The 20,808-nt window shown below is 42.4% G+C and overlaps 1 protein-coding gene across 1 annotated transcript in view; it reads right to left on the bottom strand.

Annotated features, from left to right (window-relative positions):
• Positions 1-20,808, bottom strand: part of CHRM2 (cholinergic receptor muscarinic 2) — a 175,803-nt gene that overhangs the window by 109,192 nt on the left and 45,803 nt on the right. The window lies entirely within an intron of this gene.

Below are 20,808 nucleotides of genomic sequence, written 5' to 3'. Positions count from 1 at the left end.
AGAAAATAAAATTACTTGGCACACCCCAGCAATTAAAAAGTTTTGCTCTACAGTCCGTGATTCAGGATACGGTTTAGGGCTTGCCACTCTAGAAATCAATCTCTTTCTCACTTAACTGCTGTTTTGCATTTGCAGTACTTCTTAAGAGGTGATGGAGACCTGAGTGGTCTCTGTGAGACTGGACCACACCATACAGATTGGAGAGCAGAAGCGGCAGCAACTTACATGTGAGGTCATCGGCTACATGATCGATCAGTGTCAGGAGGATACACTAATTGCTCCTGATTGCCGAGGGGGAGTTAAAAATGGCCTCCCAGATGAATGGCATCCAGTTCACCAATGGGACTGTAGACTGGTGTTCTCTGAGCCAATTGTAGGCAGTGATGGAGGTATCAGTGAGCATAGGGATCAGGGAGGGTGAATGTCAGGATTCATAGGACCTTAAGGTGACAGAGAGGTGGAAAGGCAGGACCTGGAAGATGAAACTATAGGAGACACCATAATAGACAATCATACTGAATGCTGAATGTTCCATCAAGGAACTTTAGCTTTTGACCACAAATAACAAGACAGGCTTCAGAAAATAGGCGTTTTCAAGAGATCACATCAGTTACCAAACCCAAACCAACCAACAAAACAACCCACTGGGATCATTTTCCCCCCTCAAAATGACTAGTATGTAAGTCTAGTTCATGAGTGGTCAGACCTGAGGGAATAAAAACATGGGACTTAGTCTACAAGAGTGAAAGACATAGGTCCAAGCCCTCTGAGGAATGATATCTTCACATCCACACCCCATCAAAACTTCTCTGCTGAAGTCTCCGAACGCTTCCACAAACTTTAGCGATCTGGTTGGTGAGCGCGTTCAGCGTGGAGCTGATGAGCACGCATTGTTCTCCAACTAACATTGCCTCAGTGACCTTAGTCCTTGAAAGACCAACATCAGAATCGTTTGCAAACATTGATGCTAACAGTTCATTGAATTTTATGCTCCCCAAATGAATTCTACTAATATTTTGCTTATAGGGGAAGAAGTGAGATGCAAAACATTTCATTATCTTTCCTAGGCATTGGCAGCTAGAACATCGACAGCAACAAGGATGGACAATAATAGGAAGAGATGACAAAGAAAATAAATTCAATGGATGAGGGTCACACACAAACTATCAGAAGAACTGGATCATTTGGTTAGAGGTTCTTTGGATGTCTTTGTCAATTTCACAAGCTTGCATCCATTGATGCTACGGGTATGTCTGAAGTATGATGAAGTCACATCTGTACAAAGATCTCCAGTTGCCATGAAATAAATATCTAGGGAAGGAGTCAATCTAAAGATGGATCAGGGAAGTGCGGGGATCTGACAGTGGTTAGGCCTTCAGTTTGAACCCACCAGCTGCTCTGTGGAAGAAAGATGTAGCAGCCTTCTTCTTTAAAGATCATAATCTTGGAAGCCGAGTGGCAGCGACAGTTGTCCTCTGTCCTACGGGGTCAGTCGGCGCTGGGAGGGACTCAATAGCAAGGAGGAGTGAAGCAATTCCTGACTGAAATCAAGACACAATCACGAGCAAAGGCTTCCTGTTTACACATGGGAGGTGAGTGAAGACAATGGAAACACTGAAGTAGATGGATTGACAATAATGGACCCCCAACACCCTGACAAACACAGGCTAGTGCAAGACTAGGTCACGTCCCGTCCTCTTATCACACATGAGCTCACCATGAACCAGCGCCAACTCAGAAGCAACCAAGAGCTATAGTAAGTTCTTAGCTCAAAATGTCAAGTTATAAAAAGAATATTGCCTTCGGTCGGAAATCAATTGATGTAAACACCCCTGCCGGTAGGCCTACTAGCATCGAGCACAGGTGAGAAAGAGTAAGACCCTCAGAGGGGTGGATGGTCCCTGTGGCAGCAACAAGGCGCTCAAGTGTAACAGCAATGGAAAGGAGGCTGTAGGACCAGGTCCTGTTTGACTCTGTGGTGTACAGGACCACGATGAGTCAGAAAAAGATGCAATATTACTTAACAAATATAGCAAGGCCAGAAAAATGATTGTCTTGGATCAGTGCCTTGAACTGAAAATAGGTGAAATGAAATGAGGAGGCACATCATAGCGGTCTTCACAAGGTTGCCTATTGAGCGTAATGTAAAGGACACAACCAACTCTTTTCTGCCTCATTGCACTTTATAAATAGCCACATAAAAATTAAAAATCTTCATTACCTGGCCATGGTATTTGGGTCATCAATAGTAGCTATGACTGCAGTTCCATTTTGTTAAGCAATCATTCTATTAAGAAACCATCTGGCATGAGCCTCTCATTATGCAATGATGTCTGAAGACCTTAGAACTCCCCAAGGGGAATCACCCACAACAACTAAACCTTTTTATCCATATTAAGAGGAAATGGCATCGCTGGGTACCCGAGTGCTGCCTAGAGTATGCTTCCCGGGGTATCTGCTTTGTCTCGTGTTTCTCACTGGCCAGGAATGAAGTGCTGGGTCATGAAGGTCCCATTGAGAGATATCATATCACTGGACTGCTGGGCATTTCTCTGTGACACCTGCCTTGTGAATCAACAGCCTAGCTGACAATGCCAAAGCTGTCACTGGGGAATGCTGAGGGTATCAACATCGAGACAGATGAACACAGGGGTATGGATTCTGATGAGTGTTACACGAATCTTAGAAGGTGAAAGCTAGTCTCCAAGTCAAATGCAATTGGCTGACATTTAATAGCATTTTATTATGGAAAAAGATTGATCAAAATACAAATTGTCAGTAGTATTCATAGCTACTTATTGCTAAATCAAAATTCTATCAAATAGTCATATAATTAGAAGGGTATAACTTATGCCCTGAAGTAGTGAATTTCAACTGTCTGTGTCCACTGAGATGTTAAACCCACTGCCACTGAGTAGATAATGACACATCGTGAGCCGCTAAGACAGAGGTTCTAGGACAGAGGTTCTAGGACAGAGCAGGGATTCCAGGCTGTAAATATTTACAGAAGCAGACCATGATACCTTTATCCAGCAGATGGGCCGGTGAACTTGAACTCCTGCAGCCTTTTGGTTATCAGCCCAACACTTAGCTCATCACACTACCCAAGCTCCTTCCCACTGAGGCGTTATTTGGTGTTGGTTAGGGGCTACTGCATCAATTTCTACGCAGAAGGACTCCATGCACAGCAGAAGGAGACACTGCATGGTCCCACAGAATCCTCCTTATGCCTGAGCCCACTGTTGTCACTGCTGTGTCATTCCATCTGCTTGAGGGTGGGAGGAATCATTAGTTCATCCCATACATTATTTTTGAATGCCCATTCCCCACAAAACACTGACAGAGCATGGGTCTTCTGCTGTACAGCACTGGGCTCGCGTGGCTTATAAACTGCAAGGGAAGAGACGACTCCTGCCTCACCAGAAAGCCTGGCCCTTGCTCTTTCTTCCTTTCCTTTGTCCTTGTTCATTTGCCCTTGGCGTAAAACCAGCATAAGCCCCATTTATGTGCTAAAGTAAAGGCATCAGAATATCTTATATCTATTTTGTAGTGAACTTTCAAGTTTTCATACCTGCTTCCTGTGGATTACCTATCTGATAAATGGACGCACATGTTTAAGACCCCATGAAAACAAAAGATCTCTCTCTCGCATCCTCTCAATAAATCCCTCTATGTGTTTTCTCACAAAGGAGGAAAAGAATTTGATAATTCATCCAAATGTATTGAAGTCAATATCACGAAAAGCATTCAGGGTGGCATTCTTTGTCCTCATTATAAACTTTAGATGAACACTTTTATATTGAATTTCATGATTACTGGACGAGAGGAGATGCCAGGACTTACTCTGTAAAGACTTTAGCATTCTTAATCCAACCTTGGTCTGCATCTTCTCTCATGGGCTATGCTCTCGTTGGCCATATTCATGCTCTATCAGACTCCATGGGTATTACCGACCCTGAACCCCACCTACCCTCTAACCCAAAGGCTCACTGTCAGACTCGGTGGCCGTGATGGGAGAAAGATTCGACATGAGGAAGGGTGTACATTCAAACAAGCAAACCTTATTGTAGATCTACTCTTCTAGACATTTCTGTTTTCTAGGAAGGTGGTCACTTTGAATCACCATTGGGATTTAACGGAATTGGTGAGAGCTGACCACAACCCACCCTCCCAAACCTCCATAGCCTCATTGTTTCCTTGCAACCAGTAATAAAGGTGTGCAGAAGAGCTCTCTGGGTTTAGTGCTGCAGAAGGGAACCACGAAACACAACCAACCCATCTCCCAGAGCCACTTGGGCATTCCAAGCCTGGGAACATCGAGCAAACAGCCTTCCTTTCAAGGGGACAAGTGGAAGTATTTGTGGACCAATAGGGGGCCAAGTGACACATGAAGCTGGTTATTCTCCCAGGGTTTCCCAGCTCGATCATGGGAGAAGATAAGGAATAAAAACGTGGCATGAGAAGGAAGACAGTATTCCAAGGTGGATCATGGTGATCTTTTCACAACCCTTCTTAGTACTGTTGGATGATTGAAATGCATTGTATGTAAACTAGAGCTCAAGAAAACAACAACAACAATAATGTGGTTATGGACATAGAAAAGATCTGAACATTGGGAAGGAAGGGAGGATGAAAAATATACCAGAAAACATAATAAATGAATGAGCCAGTGAGGTTGGGAGGTTGAGTCAAAATAAGACTGAGGAAAGAGAAAAACTGTGAATAAGACTGCGCTGTATGCAGATGTTATCACATGTTTTGTTTTTGTTTCCTAAATTCATAACATAGCAAGTTCACTAAAGGGACTGGTGGAGCTTTATAATAAGTCAGAAACATATTGAATCCATTATTACAAGGGCCAAGAGTCCCAGAAGTCATAGACAGGCCAGAGTGGTCATTAAAATTTCCAGAAAATAAAAGTTCTAAAATGGAATCAAAATCTTTGCTTTAAGCTTGAGCTTTCTGTTAACTAAAGAAATCTCTCTCTCTCTCTTTCTCTCTCTCTCTCTCTCTCTCTCTCTCTCTCTCTCTCTGTAGTCTCTCTCTCTAGTCTCTCTCTCTCTCTCTCTCTCTCATACACACACACACACACACACACACAATAAAAGAAAGATAAAATGAGCTGTCAACTCCCCTTCTCCCATGCTGAATTACAATGGGTATTTAGCTTCTGTGACCTTATATGGAACTTCATATCACATAAAAACAAACAAACGCACTGTCATCGAGTTGATTCCAGTGCATAGAGAAGCGATATAGGGTTTCTGAGGCGGTAGACATAGGGTTTCTGAGATGGTAAATCTTTTAGGGAGCAGATCGCTTCATCTCTGTTCAGTGGAGCAGCTTGTGGGTTTGAATCACCGACCTTGCTGTTCAGTGGTTTCCTGACAGCCCCACGGGGGCTCGCTCCCATAGAAAACCGTATTCCCAGTGGGAGTCTTCCAAACCGAGACACACAGCATGTTGCAGTCTTGAGGATGAAGAGACTGTTACAAAAGGAATGCTTAAAGAGAAATAGGAACAACAAACAAGGGGAGAGGATATACTTTCAAGTGGAATGAAAAGGTAAAAGGAAATCAAGAAAGAAGAGTATGGAAGATCTTGAGAAAACACCCAAGATAACAACACTCACTTCGAGAAAAGAATAGAAAGAAAGTAGGCATGAGATTCATCCTCAGTTATGGTCCTGGGCATGGAGACCAAGAGGTCCTCTCATAGATAAGATGAAATTCTTTAAATACCTCAAGATAAAAGTCCCCTTTTATGAAGTCCAAGGCAGAACCATTTGAAACGGAGTGAGTTAGTCTCTGGAGGTAACAGCGTATTCTCTAAAATAAGGGGAGGTTAGAAAACAGATGAAGAAATGCGAGCAAAAGGCTAGTAAACTATGTTTGTTCTAATCTTATTTCTTCTTCTTTTTGAGATCAAATTTGATTTCAAAGTTGTGCAGCTGTTTCCTCAATGAAGCGAGACCAGATTTAATGTATACTCTCACACTGCTCTCACTAATAAGGGTTCTGATACGGAAATCAAGATGGGCAATTTCAGTGATGGTGCTAAGCAACCGTTAGAACCACATTTTCTCAAGTAGAGGTCCTCGGCTGAGTTGACACACAGCGAGGGTGACGCCGAAGCCAAGACTGTGGCTGCAGATTGCACCAATTCAGTGCGCCCCAGGGCAGTCGCTGTCAGCCCCGCTGAGGGGTGATGGAATGATCCAGAAGGGCTGCAAAAGCAGATGTCTAGACTTTATTCCAGATAATGGGCTATCGTACAAAAGTTTTTAACTGCCAGGGTAATCTTTTTTTTTTCTGTAAAAGGGGTGGTAGGCCAAGTTATTTGGGGGACCTAGGGGTTAGATCATCTACTACTATTAATTCAACATCAATAGGGAGGGGACGAACATTGAGAAGCTATCCACGCAGTCGGCAGTTTAAAACCACAGGCAACTCCTTGGGAGAGAGATTGGGCTTGCCATCCCCACAAATAGTTACAGTCTCAGACGTTCACAGAGGGCCTCTCTGGGTCGGTGTGGACTCAATGGCTGCAAGTGTGGTTAGTAGCCTAAAGGCCCAGGCGTGGGGGTATTGAGTTGATATAAAGTTGGATGTGACGTGGTGCTCAATTGCTGTCTACTTCCTCTCCTGGTTTCTGTTTCTAAACTAGAAATTTTAATGACCCACGGCGTCTTTGAGGTTATCTCATCAGATCAAGAAATGAACATGTGCCTCTTTCCAAGCTGTCTCCTAATTTGGAAAGCACTTCTCTGGGGTTTGCTGTCACACTGCAGCGACCTCAATGAACTTTGGCCCACTGGCTGTGGGAAGTGAGTTCTATCGTGAAGAATAATCAAAAGTATTTCGCCGCTGGCCTTGGAAGCCCTTGGTGGCATGAACGGTTAAGTATGTGGCTTCTAGCCAGAAGTTGCCGGTTTGAACTCCCTAGTAGGCAAGACCTGGTGATTTTCCTCAAAAAGGCCACAGCCCTTACAAACTCTGTGGAGCTCAGCTCTTCCCTGAAAACGTGGCGTTGCTATGAATCATGATTTCTCTGAAAATATGGTACTGCTATTGTCCTTGCCCTGAGGACAAAGGATCTCTTGCAGAGGTTCAACAAGGGCGCAGGCATACTTCTGCTGCCAACAGGCTCCTCTCTTCAGAGTCAGCTTTTGTGAGAAAGAATGGGAACTAGAAGTTGACCTAAGTGTGTCCAGAGAAGAAATCCGAACTGAGAGGTTCTGAAAACGGAGCAGACTTTTCTCAGTGAATTATTCAGTCAATTAATCTGATGACGTTCAGGGCAAGGCCTTAATGAATAAATCCCTCTGAATCCCGGGACTGCTAATGTCTAGCTGAACGTTGTGCCTTTCAAGATAATGCATAACGTTTCCAGGGCATTCCCCCGTGTATCTTTCCCCCCAAATCTCTGGATGTGAATGTGGCACTATCTATCAATACATGGGATTTCCAAAACAGGCCTATTTCCTTTTGAAGTTCATGACCGGGAGTGGTGTGAAGGCGGTAGGATAAGAGTTAATCGGGGATGCCAACCCTGGAAGGACAACACTCTGGGTGTATTCGGTGTGTGTGTGGCGGGGGGCATTTGGTGGGCCACTAATACCTCTGTCTAATCCACTTGTTTCTCATGAAATCTCAACTCTTTCTATTATCCACAGAAAGGACCAATTATTATCTGAAAGAACCAACACCTTCCTCAGAGAACTTAAAGCACCCAAGGACTTAATTTGCTATTCACCAAACAGACTCTCTTCATTAAAATAACAAACATTCATATGTTGCTTACAATTTACACGAACCTGTCATTTGCATTATCTCATTTGTTCCTCTGCCATCGTCCTGGGTTGAGAAGAGGTAGGTCTGATTAATATTTCTATTTCACAAATGAGGAAAACAAGGCTCAAAAATCTTGCTGCTGGAAACAACCAAGATCAGTCATTTCTGGGGTTCCAGATGGAGGGGGAGGGATGAATAGACGTCGCTCAGGACATTTGAAGGACAGTGTTGCTGTTCCCCGGATGCATTTGTAAAAACCCAAAGAACCGCACTGGACAAAGGGTGCAGCACCCTGGTGTACCTGTGGGCTTCAGTTACTAATCATGCTTTGATATTAATAGAGATGCAGCAATTGTAACAAAGGTGAGATGCGATTAAGAGGTAGGGTCTGAGGGAGGCAGCATATGTGGGAACTCTTTGGAGGGCAATTTTCCTGTCCACCTAAAACTGCTCTAAAAAAAATGAATGTATACTTTAGAGTACACTTCAACAGCTCCAGTGTTTATTTCAGATGCCCAACATTCCATCACAGTAAGCACTTGCCACAGCCAATGCCATGGCCACCTTCTGACACGATCCTGTGGGATTCCTTGATTGATCTTCAAGGTTTATTTTTTCCCACTCAGGGGTCATTCCAGAGCAGGTCACGATGCTCACACCTGAGCCTACCTTGAGAAGAGGAGAGGTGTGTTCATGTCCAGGGGGACGCAGTGTGAGTGTTCTGAATGCCTTCACAAAGAACTCTGCTGAAACAAGCAGCTCGGCAGTATTAATTCTCTCACTCACCACTGCAATATGCAATAAGAAATGAAAACTGTCATTGTTTTTTTTTCCTTTCCAAATATAACTTTTCTTTAGAAGCTCTTTTATGAATTCTTTGCAATCTTCTGGGAGCAGGTAAACTGGAGATTGCCACTTCAATGATTGCATAATCAATTGAGGAAAATTGCGTGAACCAGGAAGGGAGAGTAACGCGTGGAACTATGATGAAACGGAATGAAAAGAGGCAGAGCAAATCCATCACCTTTGAATCGGATGCAAGCTAGGAATCGGAGTCAACTAGGGACGGCCAACTTTCACTCGAAGTGCTCCTGTAGCTGCTGAAATCAAGGCTTTTCAGTCCATGTATTTCAAGGTCACGACCAGTTAGAATGACAGTGTTCGTGGCTCAATGCGCAGTCAATTCCAATAGATATCATTGTGACGTTCAGAAATGAGTTTTAAGGAACAAATTTAAACTGGGATAAAACCAAATCCACCGCCATTGAGTCCATTCCAACTGACAGAGGCCACATAGGACAGAGCAGAGTGGCCCCACAGGGTTTCCAAGGCTGTCATTCTTTAGGGAAACAGACTCCACAGCTTTCTCTGGGAGTGACTGGTACGTTTACAGCACTGACTTTCCCCACACAAAGCCTTTAACCACTGCTCCACCAGGATTCCTTTCCAATGGGGACAGTGAATGATAAAGGAAAAGGAAGGCAGTTTGCAGCCACACTCCAAGACCTGCTTTCTACATATTTACTAGGCATTTCCCTGGATTGTACTTCTGTTCTAGTGTCTTTAAAACTAATCATCATAGTATCTACTTTATAGCTTAGGGTTGCTGGGAGTTGGATCAACTCAACAACAAGGAGTTTGGTTTGGAAGGAAATAAATCATCCATTGACCCCTGGCACCGGGCAATGATCACTTCGTGATCAATTGGAGATTGGATCGCTGTGATCCACAGGGTTCTCACTGGCTGAGTGCCAGAAGTAGATCACCAAGCACAAGGGGAAAATCAAGAATTAAATAGAACAAAAACTACTCGATACCACCCCAAAGAATACTCAAGACAATAAGCAATAAACTCACACCTATAGATAATCACACTGAATATAAATGGCTATATCAATGAATATATAGTTTATATAAAGGGCTTAAATGCACCAGTAAAGAGACAGGGTCTGGCAGTGAGGTTAAAAGATAAAAAGAAGTAGATCACTTGGCTTTTCTTTCTAACCCTTCTTTGTCTGGAAGCGCCTTCTTAGTGTTAAGCCATTCAGCATTCTAGCATCATGCAGGCCCCCAATGACTGACAGGTAGTAGCTGTGCACGAGGTACAGTGACCAGATCCTGTACCAGGTCTCTCCCATGCAATTGGATCTCCCTTGACCCTAATCACTCACTAGGAACTTGACATGACAGTTGGTCATGAGCTCTTCTGCAAAGTTACATACTTAACGGCGTTTAATGGCAGACACAGTGGAGCTGTGTCTGCTGTGGATGGAAACTTGAAAGAATGTCGCCTCAATAACAGAGACAGGGAGGTGCGGCGGAGAATGGAAGGAGGGTTATGTCAAGTCGCCACAGGGACTTGGCTTCTGAAAAAGAGTTCCTTTATAAGCAGCTCCTTCTTGTAGAAATAGAGAGCCAGTTCTCTGCCACCTTGAATAATAAGCAGTCTGATACATTATTTATTTTATTTTTATTCGAAATCTCCCAGTCAGAAAGGCACCAGCTGCAAAGAATGTGCTCACAATCATCATCTATTTTACATGATGCAAGTATTTGGGTAGATAATGAATACTCATTAAATTACACATTCTGCCAGGAGCTTAGTATGGTATAAATGTATTAATTACCAATTTATTTATTATAAATTAATATATAAAAACAGTTTCCTGTTTGCATTCTAGATTCTTTGCTTTTTTCCCCCACATGAAAGTAGCTAAACAATACCAAATGTGAAAATCGCATTAATTATTACACTAACAATAGTTACGCTAAAAAATAACACTCATCGAGACATGCCTAGCGGTGCAGTTGTAAACTCCTTAATGGATGAGATACTCACTGACTCCATGCAGCAGCCCTCTGATACAGCCACCCTCTGATATCATTCTCACCCCATATTACAGACTGGTGAAACCACGGCTTAGCTACGTTAATGCTGTGGGGCTGCTAACAACAAAGTCAGCTCTTCAAACCCACCAGCTGCTCCTGGGAAGGAAGACGAGGCTTTCTACTCCACTAAGAGTACAGTCTCAGAAGCCAAAGGGGCAGCTCTCTTCTATCCTACAAGACTAAGGTGCGCCTGATCAAGTCGTGGTCTTTTCATTCACCTGATATGCATGTGAGAAACGGGCACTCAATAGGAAAGTTCCAAGAGGGATCAGATCAGTGCATGGGAATGATGGTGCTGGTGAGGAATCTCGAAGGTACCGTGGACTGCCAAAGGAACAAACAAATCTATCTCGGAAGAAGTACAGCCAGAATGTGCCTTAGAGGTGAGGATGGCAAGACTTCAGAGGGGAAGAGAAACAGAGGAAGACCACCAAGATGATGGACACAGGGGCTGCATCAACAGGCCCAAACATAAGAACACTCGTGAGGATGGCAAAGGACCAGCTTTGTTTTGTTTGCTTGTACCTGGGTCTCTAGGAGTCGAAGTTGACTTGATGGCAGTGAGTTGTGTTGTTGTTTGTTGTAGGTCACTAGTTTTTTACTCCATTAACTTCTAGATAGTAACAGTGAAACTATTCATTTTATTTCTTTTTAGTAATAAATGACATTTCCAGAGGAGCTCCGATGTTTCTAGCCCCGATGCTCTCAGGCATAATAATATGATAGTAAATATTTACCAGGAGGCTCTAGGGGGTGCAAACGGGTAAGTGCTTCACACCCACCTGAAAGGTTACCTATGGCACCATGTTCTACTCTGCACACATGGGGGGGGGGGGCGTCATGAGTTGTAATCTACTACTCAGCCACTAACTATGAAAAAACAACAGCCTTTTCCCCAAGCTATGCCAAGAGTCAGCAGTTCCAGGTTCAAAGAAACAACTCTCTGCTCCTCACTATACGACAGTGATAAGAAAGATGGGTTTTAAATAAACGTAAGATTCCATCACCACATTAAGACCGAGTGAAGAGTGGGGAAGCAAGTGTAGGGTTAAAAATGAGAAGAAGGCATTGCGTCGAAATTCTATCAGGACAGGAAGAGGATTGATTACCTCCTGGATAGTTCTCAGATCAAGGTTCTATTCGGTTGTTATAGCCATGGGTCTACAAGAGACACATAAATGAACATGCCTGGAAATGTACAGGGAAATAAATACTATTCCACATAGTTTCTGTCATTTGAGGGCCTATACTAAGTTGTGAATGACTACATTCAAGAGGAGCCCTGGTGGCACTTCAGGTAAGCGTTGGCCTGCTAACCACAAGGTTGGTGGTTCTATCCAACCCGCTGCTCCACAGCAGAAGGATGAGGCTACCACCCCCATAAGTGTTGAGTTTAGGATTAATATTTATCTGCTTTCATTTACTAAAGGAGGAGGCATTCACAAATGGCTGTCTGAATATTTTTGTCTGTAAATTATTTGCAAAACATGTCACGTCGATGATACATTTCCAGAGCCAGGAAACCCACGGCAGTGCTTGGGATGGCATCACTAACTATTGGTTGAATTCAATGTGGGCGGATGGATGGACAGAAGCCAAAGCAGACATTTTAAAAGTTCTTCAAAACATCCAATAGTAGAGAAGTAAATATAGAACTTTATCCTATTTTTAAAAGAGCCATAATGTTCTTGGGGAAAGTTGAGTCAGAAACTGTTATTTATTTCATTTTAATCATATTTAATTATGATCTTAAAAAATCCTCTTTCCTATAAAGAAATTCTCATAGGAAGGTATACAAATTAAGGTCTGTGTTTTGATCACCTTTATATTGAGAAAGTTGTAACAATGGCTGGAGAAATTATTAAAATAAACAAATGAGAAATCATATGTGTTCATTAGTGTTTCCAAGCGCTGCCTGTAAGGATATTTATTATAAGAGTTGTACCAATAGAATGGAAGAATTTTATAGATGGCTATTTCATTCAAAAAGCAGATTTTGTTGCCTATAGAAGATCTACTAACTTACCCTTAGGCTTGCCCTAATCCACACCAATAAGAATTTAATAATCTATATTGAGGGGAAAAGCAAACAAACAAATAAAAAATCTGATTTACCTAGATAGATAGATAGATAGATAGATAGATAGATAGATAGATGGTAGACAGATAGATAGATAAGACCCCAAATGCATTATCAAGTCAATTCTGACTCAGAGTGACCCTACAGGATTTCCAACACCGCAACTCCTTATGGGATAGAAAGCCTTCTCTTTCTCCCATGGAGTGGCTGGTGCTCTCAAGCAGCTGACCTTGTGATTAGTAATCCAACCTGTAAGCACTGCACCCCGAGGGCTCCTTCCACCTGTACAAGTACTACATGAAAAAGACAACAGACAAGTTGATTGGAACAAGTGAGAAAAAATGGATTGGATTGAGACATTCTATCACATAGTCACTCATTGGAAAACTACGCTCAGAGCCAAACTCTAGTCGACTAGCCCACCGCTTTCCTCCTGCCTCCAAAGCAAAGTGTGCAGGATATTGCTTGAGGAGCCAAGGACATCAGTCAGCCTCCAATGGGAGTGAATGATGGGAGTGAATGGCAAGGCCTTGCCCACCCTCTGCCAGCAACTGGTTGGATGACCTTGAGCAAGCTGCTGGATGAGTACTGTCACCTTTAATCTTCTCTGATGTCAATTGAGGAAAATAGGGCATCTAATTCACAGGATGAAGTGTGTGTGAACGCTGAGCCAAGCCTAAAGGTACAACAAGCACTGAAAGAAATGCTGGCTCTGCGTTCTTGTTATTGATTTTGCTGCTTTCATGTTTATGATGAGTTACACGCTGAGCTGCCAATAGCTCAAACCCCACCAGCTGCTTCTCAGGAGAAAGAAGATGCGTTCTGCTCAAGCAATGATGTATAGCCTTGTAAACCCACAAAGGCCGCTCTGCCCGGCCGTATCGGGTCCACATGAGTCGGAATCAGCTCTACAGGAGTTTGGTTTTGGTTTGAGTTATGTTCAAGGGGGTTATAAATCCAAGGCAAGCTATTGCATGAGGCATAATATTGTATTAGAGATTACACGGATGTTGTGCTAATTTTAGAAAATGACCAGACACGTTTTCCGTCTCCCTCATTGCTGAAACCAAACATGTAAGCCTGCTAAAGGCAGAGAAATAAAAATCATGTTCCAAATGAGCAACTTATGATGGATGTACCATAAAGGCTTTGGTGGCATTGATCAGAGATGTCTACAGTGTTCTCTGGGCGTAACAGAGACAAGGACATGCTAATTTAACCACTCAGTTACTTGCAGGGAACAGCAGCAATGGTGTGCTGGAACAACGAAATCACCAAGCAGCAACTAATTTAGGACCTAGTTGTGACATGACACATGAGTGACATGAGTGAAACATGATATAATTTGATTATCTCATCCACATCCACACATGATATAGATGTGTGTATGCTATTGATACGTATGCATCTATACAGAAATATAAGACATTTAGGCACATCACTTAATTAGCCACACCAAAGCCTAAGAGGGATACAACCAGAACTATCAACTGCCCATCCCGGAGAAAGCATAAGCTGCAAAGAACGTGTGTGCTGCGATTAATAATGTAGCCAGGCTCGAGTTGGCAAAGGCAGTGGTGCAGGGCTGAGAGGTGGGAGGACGGCATGGTGGCAGGTTGCGCTGTGCCCAGGTGCAGGCTCCCCTCCAATCACGTGTCCTGTTAGGGTCCACCTTTCTAAACACGGATGCTTTGTGCTGGGAACTCAGAAATGAAAGGATGCACATAGACTGAGCACTTGACAAAGGTGACAGGAATAGTAGCCGAGCTGATGGAGCACTTGATGCTTTTAAAGAAGAACCAGAAAGCTCTCAAAGATGATTCAAACTCCTGATGGGCAAATTTTTCTTGTGGCAACAATAATTAACTTGACTGCTTCGATCCAAAACCACAGAAGAACGGGAAGCACCAGGGTCATGTGGATGCAGAATTTCATTAAAATAATAAATGTGTGTATGTTAACTATTATATTTTGCACATTGCTTATTCTATATACACATCTCCTATTCTAGATGCACATTATAGATTGTGCATTATATATGTGTGCATATATGATTTTATCTTGCAGATCAAATTTATCTAAGAACAATTCTTTCTGCTGATGATGGTTGTACTGTGCAGGTGATCTTAAAATCAGCTCTTCTGTAGTAAAAATGATGTGTTTCTAATGCTGTTCACCCATGGATACTTGTATAGATCTGTGTCACTTGTGCAAGAACTGGACTGAGGTGCATACACGTGGAGCATGAAGAAGAAAACACAACTACAAGGCCACATGTGGGTGGGTCTGTGCAGGTGAGTATCTATGGACTTGAGTTTCTCCAAGTGACGTTTTCATGAGTGTGTTGACTTGGATGCACGATGTAGATATGCATATAATGGATCATATTGAGGGTCCAATTTAATATAATTATGAGCCTGAATTCTATAGTTCAGTTTGCTGTATTGGAAAGATAAGTTATTTTAAATTAACTTTGCCTCAATTTTCTGATCTATAAAGTGAGTATTAAAACTGTGCCTACCTCAGGACACTGTAATGAATATTAAATGAAGCAAACTTTTCTAAGTCTTAGATGTGGTTCATGGTTAGTAATTAGTATATATTCTTGCCCATTCTTCTCCACAGACACAAAAGGAAAGGCTATGTTCTTTAATAAATAAAACTATATGGCTTATCTAATTTAGAAAGCAAGATTATTATAACTTGTGCATATATAATAACGCTTTCCAGCCCTACCCCCGTAAATATAAATGTTGGCACTTTCTCAGTCATGAGAATAGAAAACTAGTAAGAATACTCATGGCCATTGAGTTACTTCCAACTCACAGTGATCCTACAGGACAGGGTGGAACTTCCCCTGTGAGTTTCTAGACTGTAAACTCTTTACAAAAGTGGAACGTCTCATCTTTCTCCCATGGAGCAGCTGGTGATTTCAAACTGCTGACCTCATGGTTAACAGCCCAAAGCCTAACGACTGCCACTAGGCTCCTTTTGGTAAGAATCGATGGAAGCAATTATTGAACTGAAGAGTTATAATTCCGGTGGGGACCACATGTGCCCAGTCTGATTAATTAATATTAATACACAAATAGAAAATAAAGAGGTTCAGTGGAAGAATGTGCTTCTTCCCATGCAGGAGACCTTAGTTTGACTCCCAGCCAGTGCTGCTCATGAGCAGCCACCAACCTTCTGGTGATGAACAGTTGGGTGTAGCGATGATGCTGGGCTGGTTTCTATGAAGCTTCCAGACAAGAATGGTACAAGCAAAAAGGTCCCAGACAAGAATGGTACAAGCAAAAAGGCCCATGGATCTCTTTCTGAAAATAATCCAATGAAACCCTATGGATCACCATTGTCGGATCTGCTACCAATCATAGGGTGTCAAGGACCAAGGAGCATTTTCCATTTTGCATCAGCTCACCAAGAGTTGGGCTGACTCTTTGGCACTAACAACAACACAAAAGAAAGAGGCAGGTAAACCAAGGCAAAGGTGTGTCACATCCTTGGGAAATACAAGAGAATTTCAAAAAGGTATGTGGTAAATGGAACGAAAAGATAAAAATGAAAGCCATAAACTCTATTTCTCTATACAAGTGTCACCGAGTTCAAGAAACTTTGGAAGCAAAGATACCAGCCATTTAGTCCATCTTTAAAGAACTGAGGAGTTGGGAATTTAAGGAAGTCAAATATATATAAATAATATTAACTAAAGATATTTTAAGATTAGGAAACAAGGGGAAAAAGAAATAAGGTGCTAAATCAGGACTGTACAGTGATTTCCCATAGATATTATTGCAAAATTTCCCGGGTTTGATTGAAGAATGCCTATTGGCATTCACCACTGTCATGGCAAAATAGTCTCCAAGTGACGTTTTCCTGCATGTTTTTCTGCTAAAGCTTTGGCTACCTTTCGCAAAGCGCTCTCATAATATCACACGTTATCATCCTTTGGCGGTACAGGAAGTCAACAAGAAAATTTATTGCAGCGACCCCCAGAGCTATTGCTGTAATTGTTGCTCTTGATGGATCCATTCCATGTCTTGTGAGTCATCACCCTGTGTTCTCCAGGATTGTAGTGGTAAAACCCCGCTTCATCTCCCCAGAAATGCTCTAGCATTTCAGGCATGAATTGATCCCACTTGTTTACAATGTCCACTGAATGGTATCCTCTTGTCTGCAGCTCACCTTAGTTCAACTGTTTTGGCATCCATGAAGCAGAAGGCTTGCTCAACTTAAATTTCCCAGTCAGAACTGTGTAAGCTGAACTAATTGAATCATCACGGTGCTGGCTATTGCCTCTGCTTATGTTAACTGTTGGTCCTTTTCAACGAGAGCAAACACAAGATGATGGTTTTCCTCACAAATTGAGAAAAATGGTCTGGCACTGAGGGCTTCATCTTCAAAATGGTCTCATCCCTTCTTAAAACAAGTTAACCCATTTGTAAACAGCCCATTTGGGGCTGGGGGGCATTGTCCCCATAAACTTTTTGTGATGCACCAATGATTTCACCATTCTTTCACCTAAGCCTTACCATATATCCGATATTTTCTTTTGCTTCAATTTTAGTAGAATTCATGTTGTTCTGCTTGGAGCTCTTTTCAAATTGATATCTTATCCTCCTTGATCCCTCAAATTAGATCTTGTTCTGTTAGTAGTAGATATTTATTTGGGTCCAAAAAGTTTTGAAATTCATTAATAGTGTTTTCAATCAATTCCTGAAGACCCTCAGACATCTCTATGACTCATAGTTTTAAATAATTTAAATTTTTTCTTGTTCAATGCCAGTGTATATGATCTACTTGGCATCTTAAATTCTGTGTATATTAAGACAATCTCACACATATGGTAAAAGTGCAGGCTTATCTTTGATTCTCTGAATTTATTCTTGCAAATATATTTCACTTTCCTCTTCTGTTCACATAAGGGAGAAAATTCAGGGGTAGTGAAAATAGTTTTGTTTTGTTTTTTTGCTTATGCTTTCACAGGATATTAATCAAACAAGTAGATTCTCCAAGAAAACAGATTGACTATCACAAATTTCTGTTTAAACATCAGGGTGGTTTTTTAAATCTTAAATAAGAAATAACTCCTGAACATTCAAAACGTAGTCACTACGCAGAAGCATTCTATTAAAGCCTAAGAGAAAAAGGGAAGTGGAATGATTGACACATGCACAATTATTGCTAATTGTGGTAATTACATAATATGGTGTCCATTTAGGACTTAGGAGGATTAAGAGTGAAGGGGTGGAATCTACTCTGTCAATTGGGTCAATTCTTCTCCTGAGAATTCTGGCAACTCCTGTATTTTCCTTCTGGGAGGTGGGAGACACTTTCTCTCATGGCTCACTCCCTGGGAGACATTGCAGCTGACAAGACACATGGAACTAAGTCAGTGCCCAGAGCTGGAGAAGCCACATGGACCAGTCATATAGAGACCCCTGCCAGCGCTGAGATGCTTACAATGCCACTGGATCCAAAGATCTTCTACCCACTGGCCTGTGTTCATCTTGCATTCAGTGTCATTGCATGTGTTTCATGAGTCTGAAGAGGACTTTATAGATTGGTATTGGGCAGATGGACTAATATCGGACTTATGGGCTTAGACTGGATGGGCTGGGACATTTTTTTGATATCCAATTACTATTGTATATAAAACGCTTTCTTATCTACATATGAGTCTCTATGAATTTGTTTCTCTAGTCAACTCAGACTAACCCCACCAATTAACCAGAAAGCCAGTTCTACTTCAGGTATCAGGGTAAGTGGCAGGCTTCTGACCACTAATGGCTCCGCATTTCACTGCCTTTACTTACCCTGAAGGTGGTGCCGAACTGGGCAGCGCTTTATTAAGTTATACATAAAGTCCCAAAGAGTTGGAACCGACTCAGAGCCAAACTAACAACACTAGCCTAATTTAAAAACCAAAATTATAAAGGCCATCATCATTATCTAAATATAAACCTATTTATGGGTAAGCACAGACCGCATTTTTCTTCATCAGTAAACGCATGCCTGCTCTTCTCTTTCCTTGTCTTCGTCCAAAATAAAGCTAACGTATTGAGGCTACATAGTTATATTAGGGATAATGTGCCTTCAAAGGGTGCCTTTTCATTTGCGAGGTGCTTGATCTTGACCAAATTACTCAATCAGTTTTCTTATCCCCCGCCCCCCAAAAAGAGAGTGACTGGTTATTACCGCAATCTCACCCAGCGGTTCTGAGAATTAAGTAATAGAATGAATACAAAGGCTGGAGCATTTCAGGCATGAATTGAGTCCTCAAACATTTAAGAGCTTGTCTTTCCTTTTTTTCTTTCTTTCATTATCTTCTGTGCCTGGGATGCTCTTTTCCCATTTATTCTGCTAGTAAACCTATATTTATACTTTATGTAGAAGCTCAAGTGATGTCAAGCAAATGCTCTTGGGGAGAAGCGGGAAAGCGTCCCCATGAGAAGGCAGGATGGCAGTAGCTGCAGAAATAAGAAAAGGCAGAGTGGAGACCATCTCTACCCTGCCCTCGGCCAGAGACCTGGGTGGGCTGTGCGTTCACTTTACTGAGTCCCTGGGAGGATTTTTATTATCTGGGAAGATATAATTTCTGGGATAAAAATGAAGATTTCTATAAAACTCCAGGGCAAAGTTCTACCATGGCGCCAGAGTTGATTTCAACCCATAGGAACCCTGTTGGCCAGAGTAGAACTGCCCTCTAGCCTATTATTCAAGGCTATAGTCCTTAGGGATCTAGACTGCCTTATCTTTCCCCCGTGGAGCAGCTAGTAGGCTTGAACAGCCAACCTTTGGATTGAAGGCAAGTGTTTAACCAGCGTACCCCCCAAGACTCCTTGGGTAAATGCTACACTGAGGTATTTTTGATGGACTTTTGGTTCATCCCTCCCTTTCCTTTGTGCTCAGGTGTTGGTAGCACCCATTTTGTTGGCACCCTAACTGGTGTTAATGGTTAAAGCCTAGCTACTTACTAAAAGGTTGGCGGTTCAAAACCCACCCAGAGGTATCTTGAAGAGAGACCTGTCAGTCTGAGTTCTCAAGGTCACACTTGGAAACCACATGGCATGGTTCTCCTCTCACACACAAGGGGTAACCATGAGTTCTTCTCACCTACTCAAGAACAACGAGTTTGGTTGGCGAGGACCCAATAAGAATACAAGCACATTACAGAGGTCAGCCCTCGACGCAACCAACCCCCAACGCACGTCCATAGAGTCTACTCCAACCCATGGCAACCCTGTGGGGCAGCCTAGCTTCCTCTGTGTGTCTGTGAGACTAAATCTTTCCAGTAGAAAGCTCCAACTTTCTCCCTTCGAGTGGCTGGTGGTTTCAAACCGCATACCTTTCTGTAAGCGACCCCAGAGTAACCATGGCTCCTCTTACAAAGAGGAGACTTCTCTTTCAGAGGCCTCTTACAGAGAGGTCCCTAGGTTCTATCAAGATAGAGCCTACCAGTTTTGGGAAAATACCATTTGTTTGATTTTTTAATTATAATTTCTCTCAGTCATTACAGTTGGCCTCTGAAAGTAGAGAACATTTGGCTATTGAGCCTTCTTTATTTATTCCTCTGAGTCATGGAGATTTTTCTTGGATGCCCATTTCCTGTCCTTGCAGTAATTTCCTGTGTGATGCCATTTCCAACCCCCTTGCCACTCTAGTGGCAGTTAAATATTCTCTGGGATTTAGGATGCTATGATCCCAGCAGCCTAAGGCACCATGCACCCGCTCCTCCTTGAAATACATCAAAAGACACATAAAAATAACCAAACGCTAATAATGTGGGGTGAATTTGGGAAGAATATCCACTAAGAGCAAGACCAGTAAGTTTGTATTGGATGAAACATACAAAGAAAAGGAGGAGTCGGGGGTGGGGGGAAAGAAAGCAAGGGAGAATTCCAACCATGTGTCTGTCCTAAGCAATCAGGTATGCTGCCAAATTCTTGACCACTGTTTCCACCTGTACTTTTATGAGCTGATTAAGAAACATTTGTAGACTCATGGGATAGAAATTTTGCATTCAAAAGTCTGGAGTCATCCACA

The sequence above is a fragment of the Tenrec ecaudatus genome, chromosome 9 (genome assembly GCF_050624435.1).
Source record: "Tenrec ecaudatus isolate mTenEca1 chromosome 9, mTenEca1.hap1, whole genome shotgun sequence".
NCBI classification, from domain to species: domain Eukaryota; kingdom Metazoa; phylum Chordata; class Mammalia; order Afrosoricida; family Tenrecidae; genus Tenrec; species Tenrec ecaudatus.
This window is presented reverse-complemented; position numbering and strand designations above follow the sequence as displayed.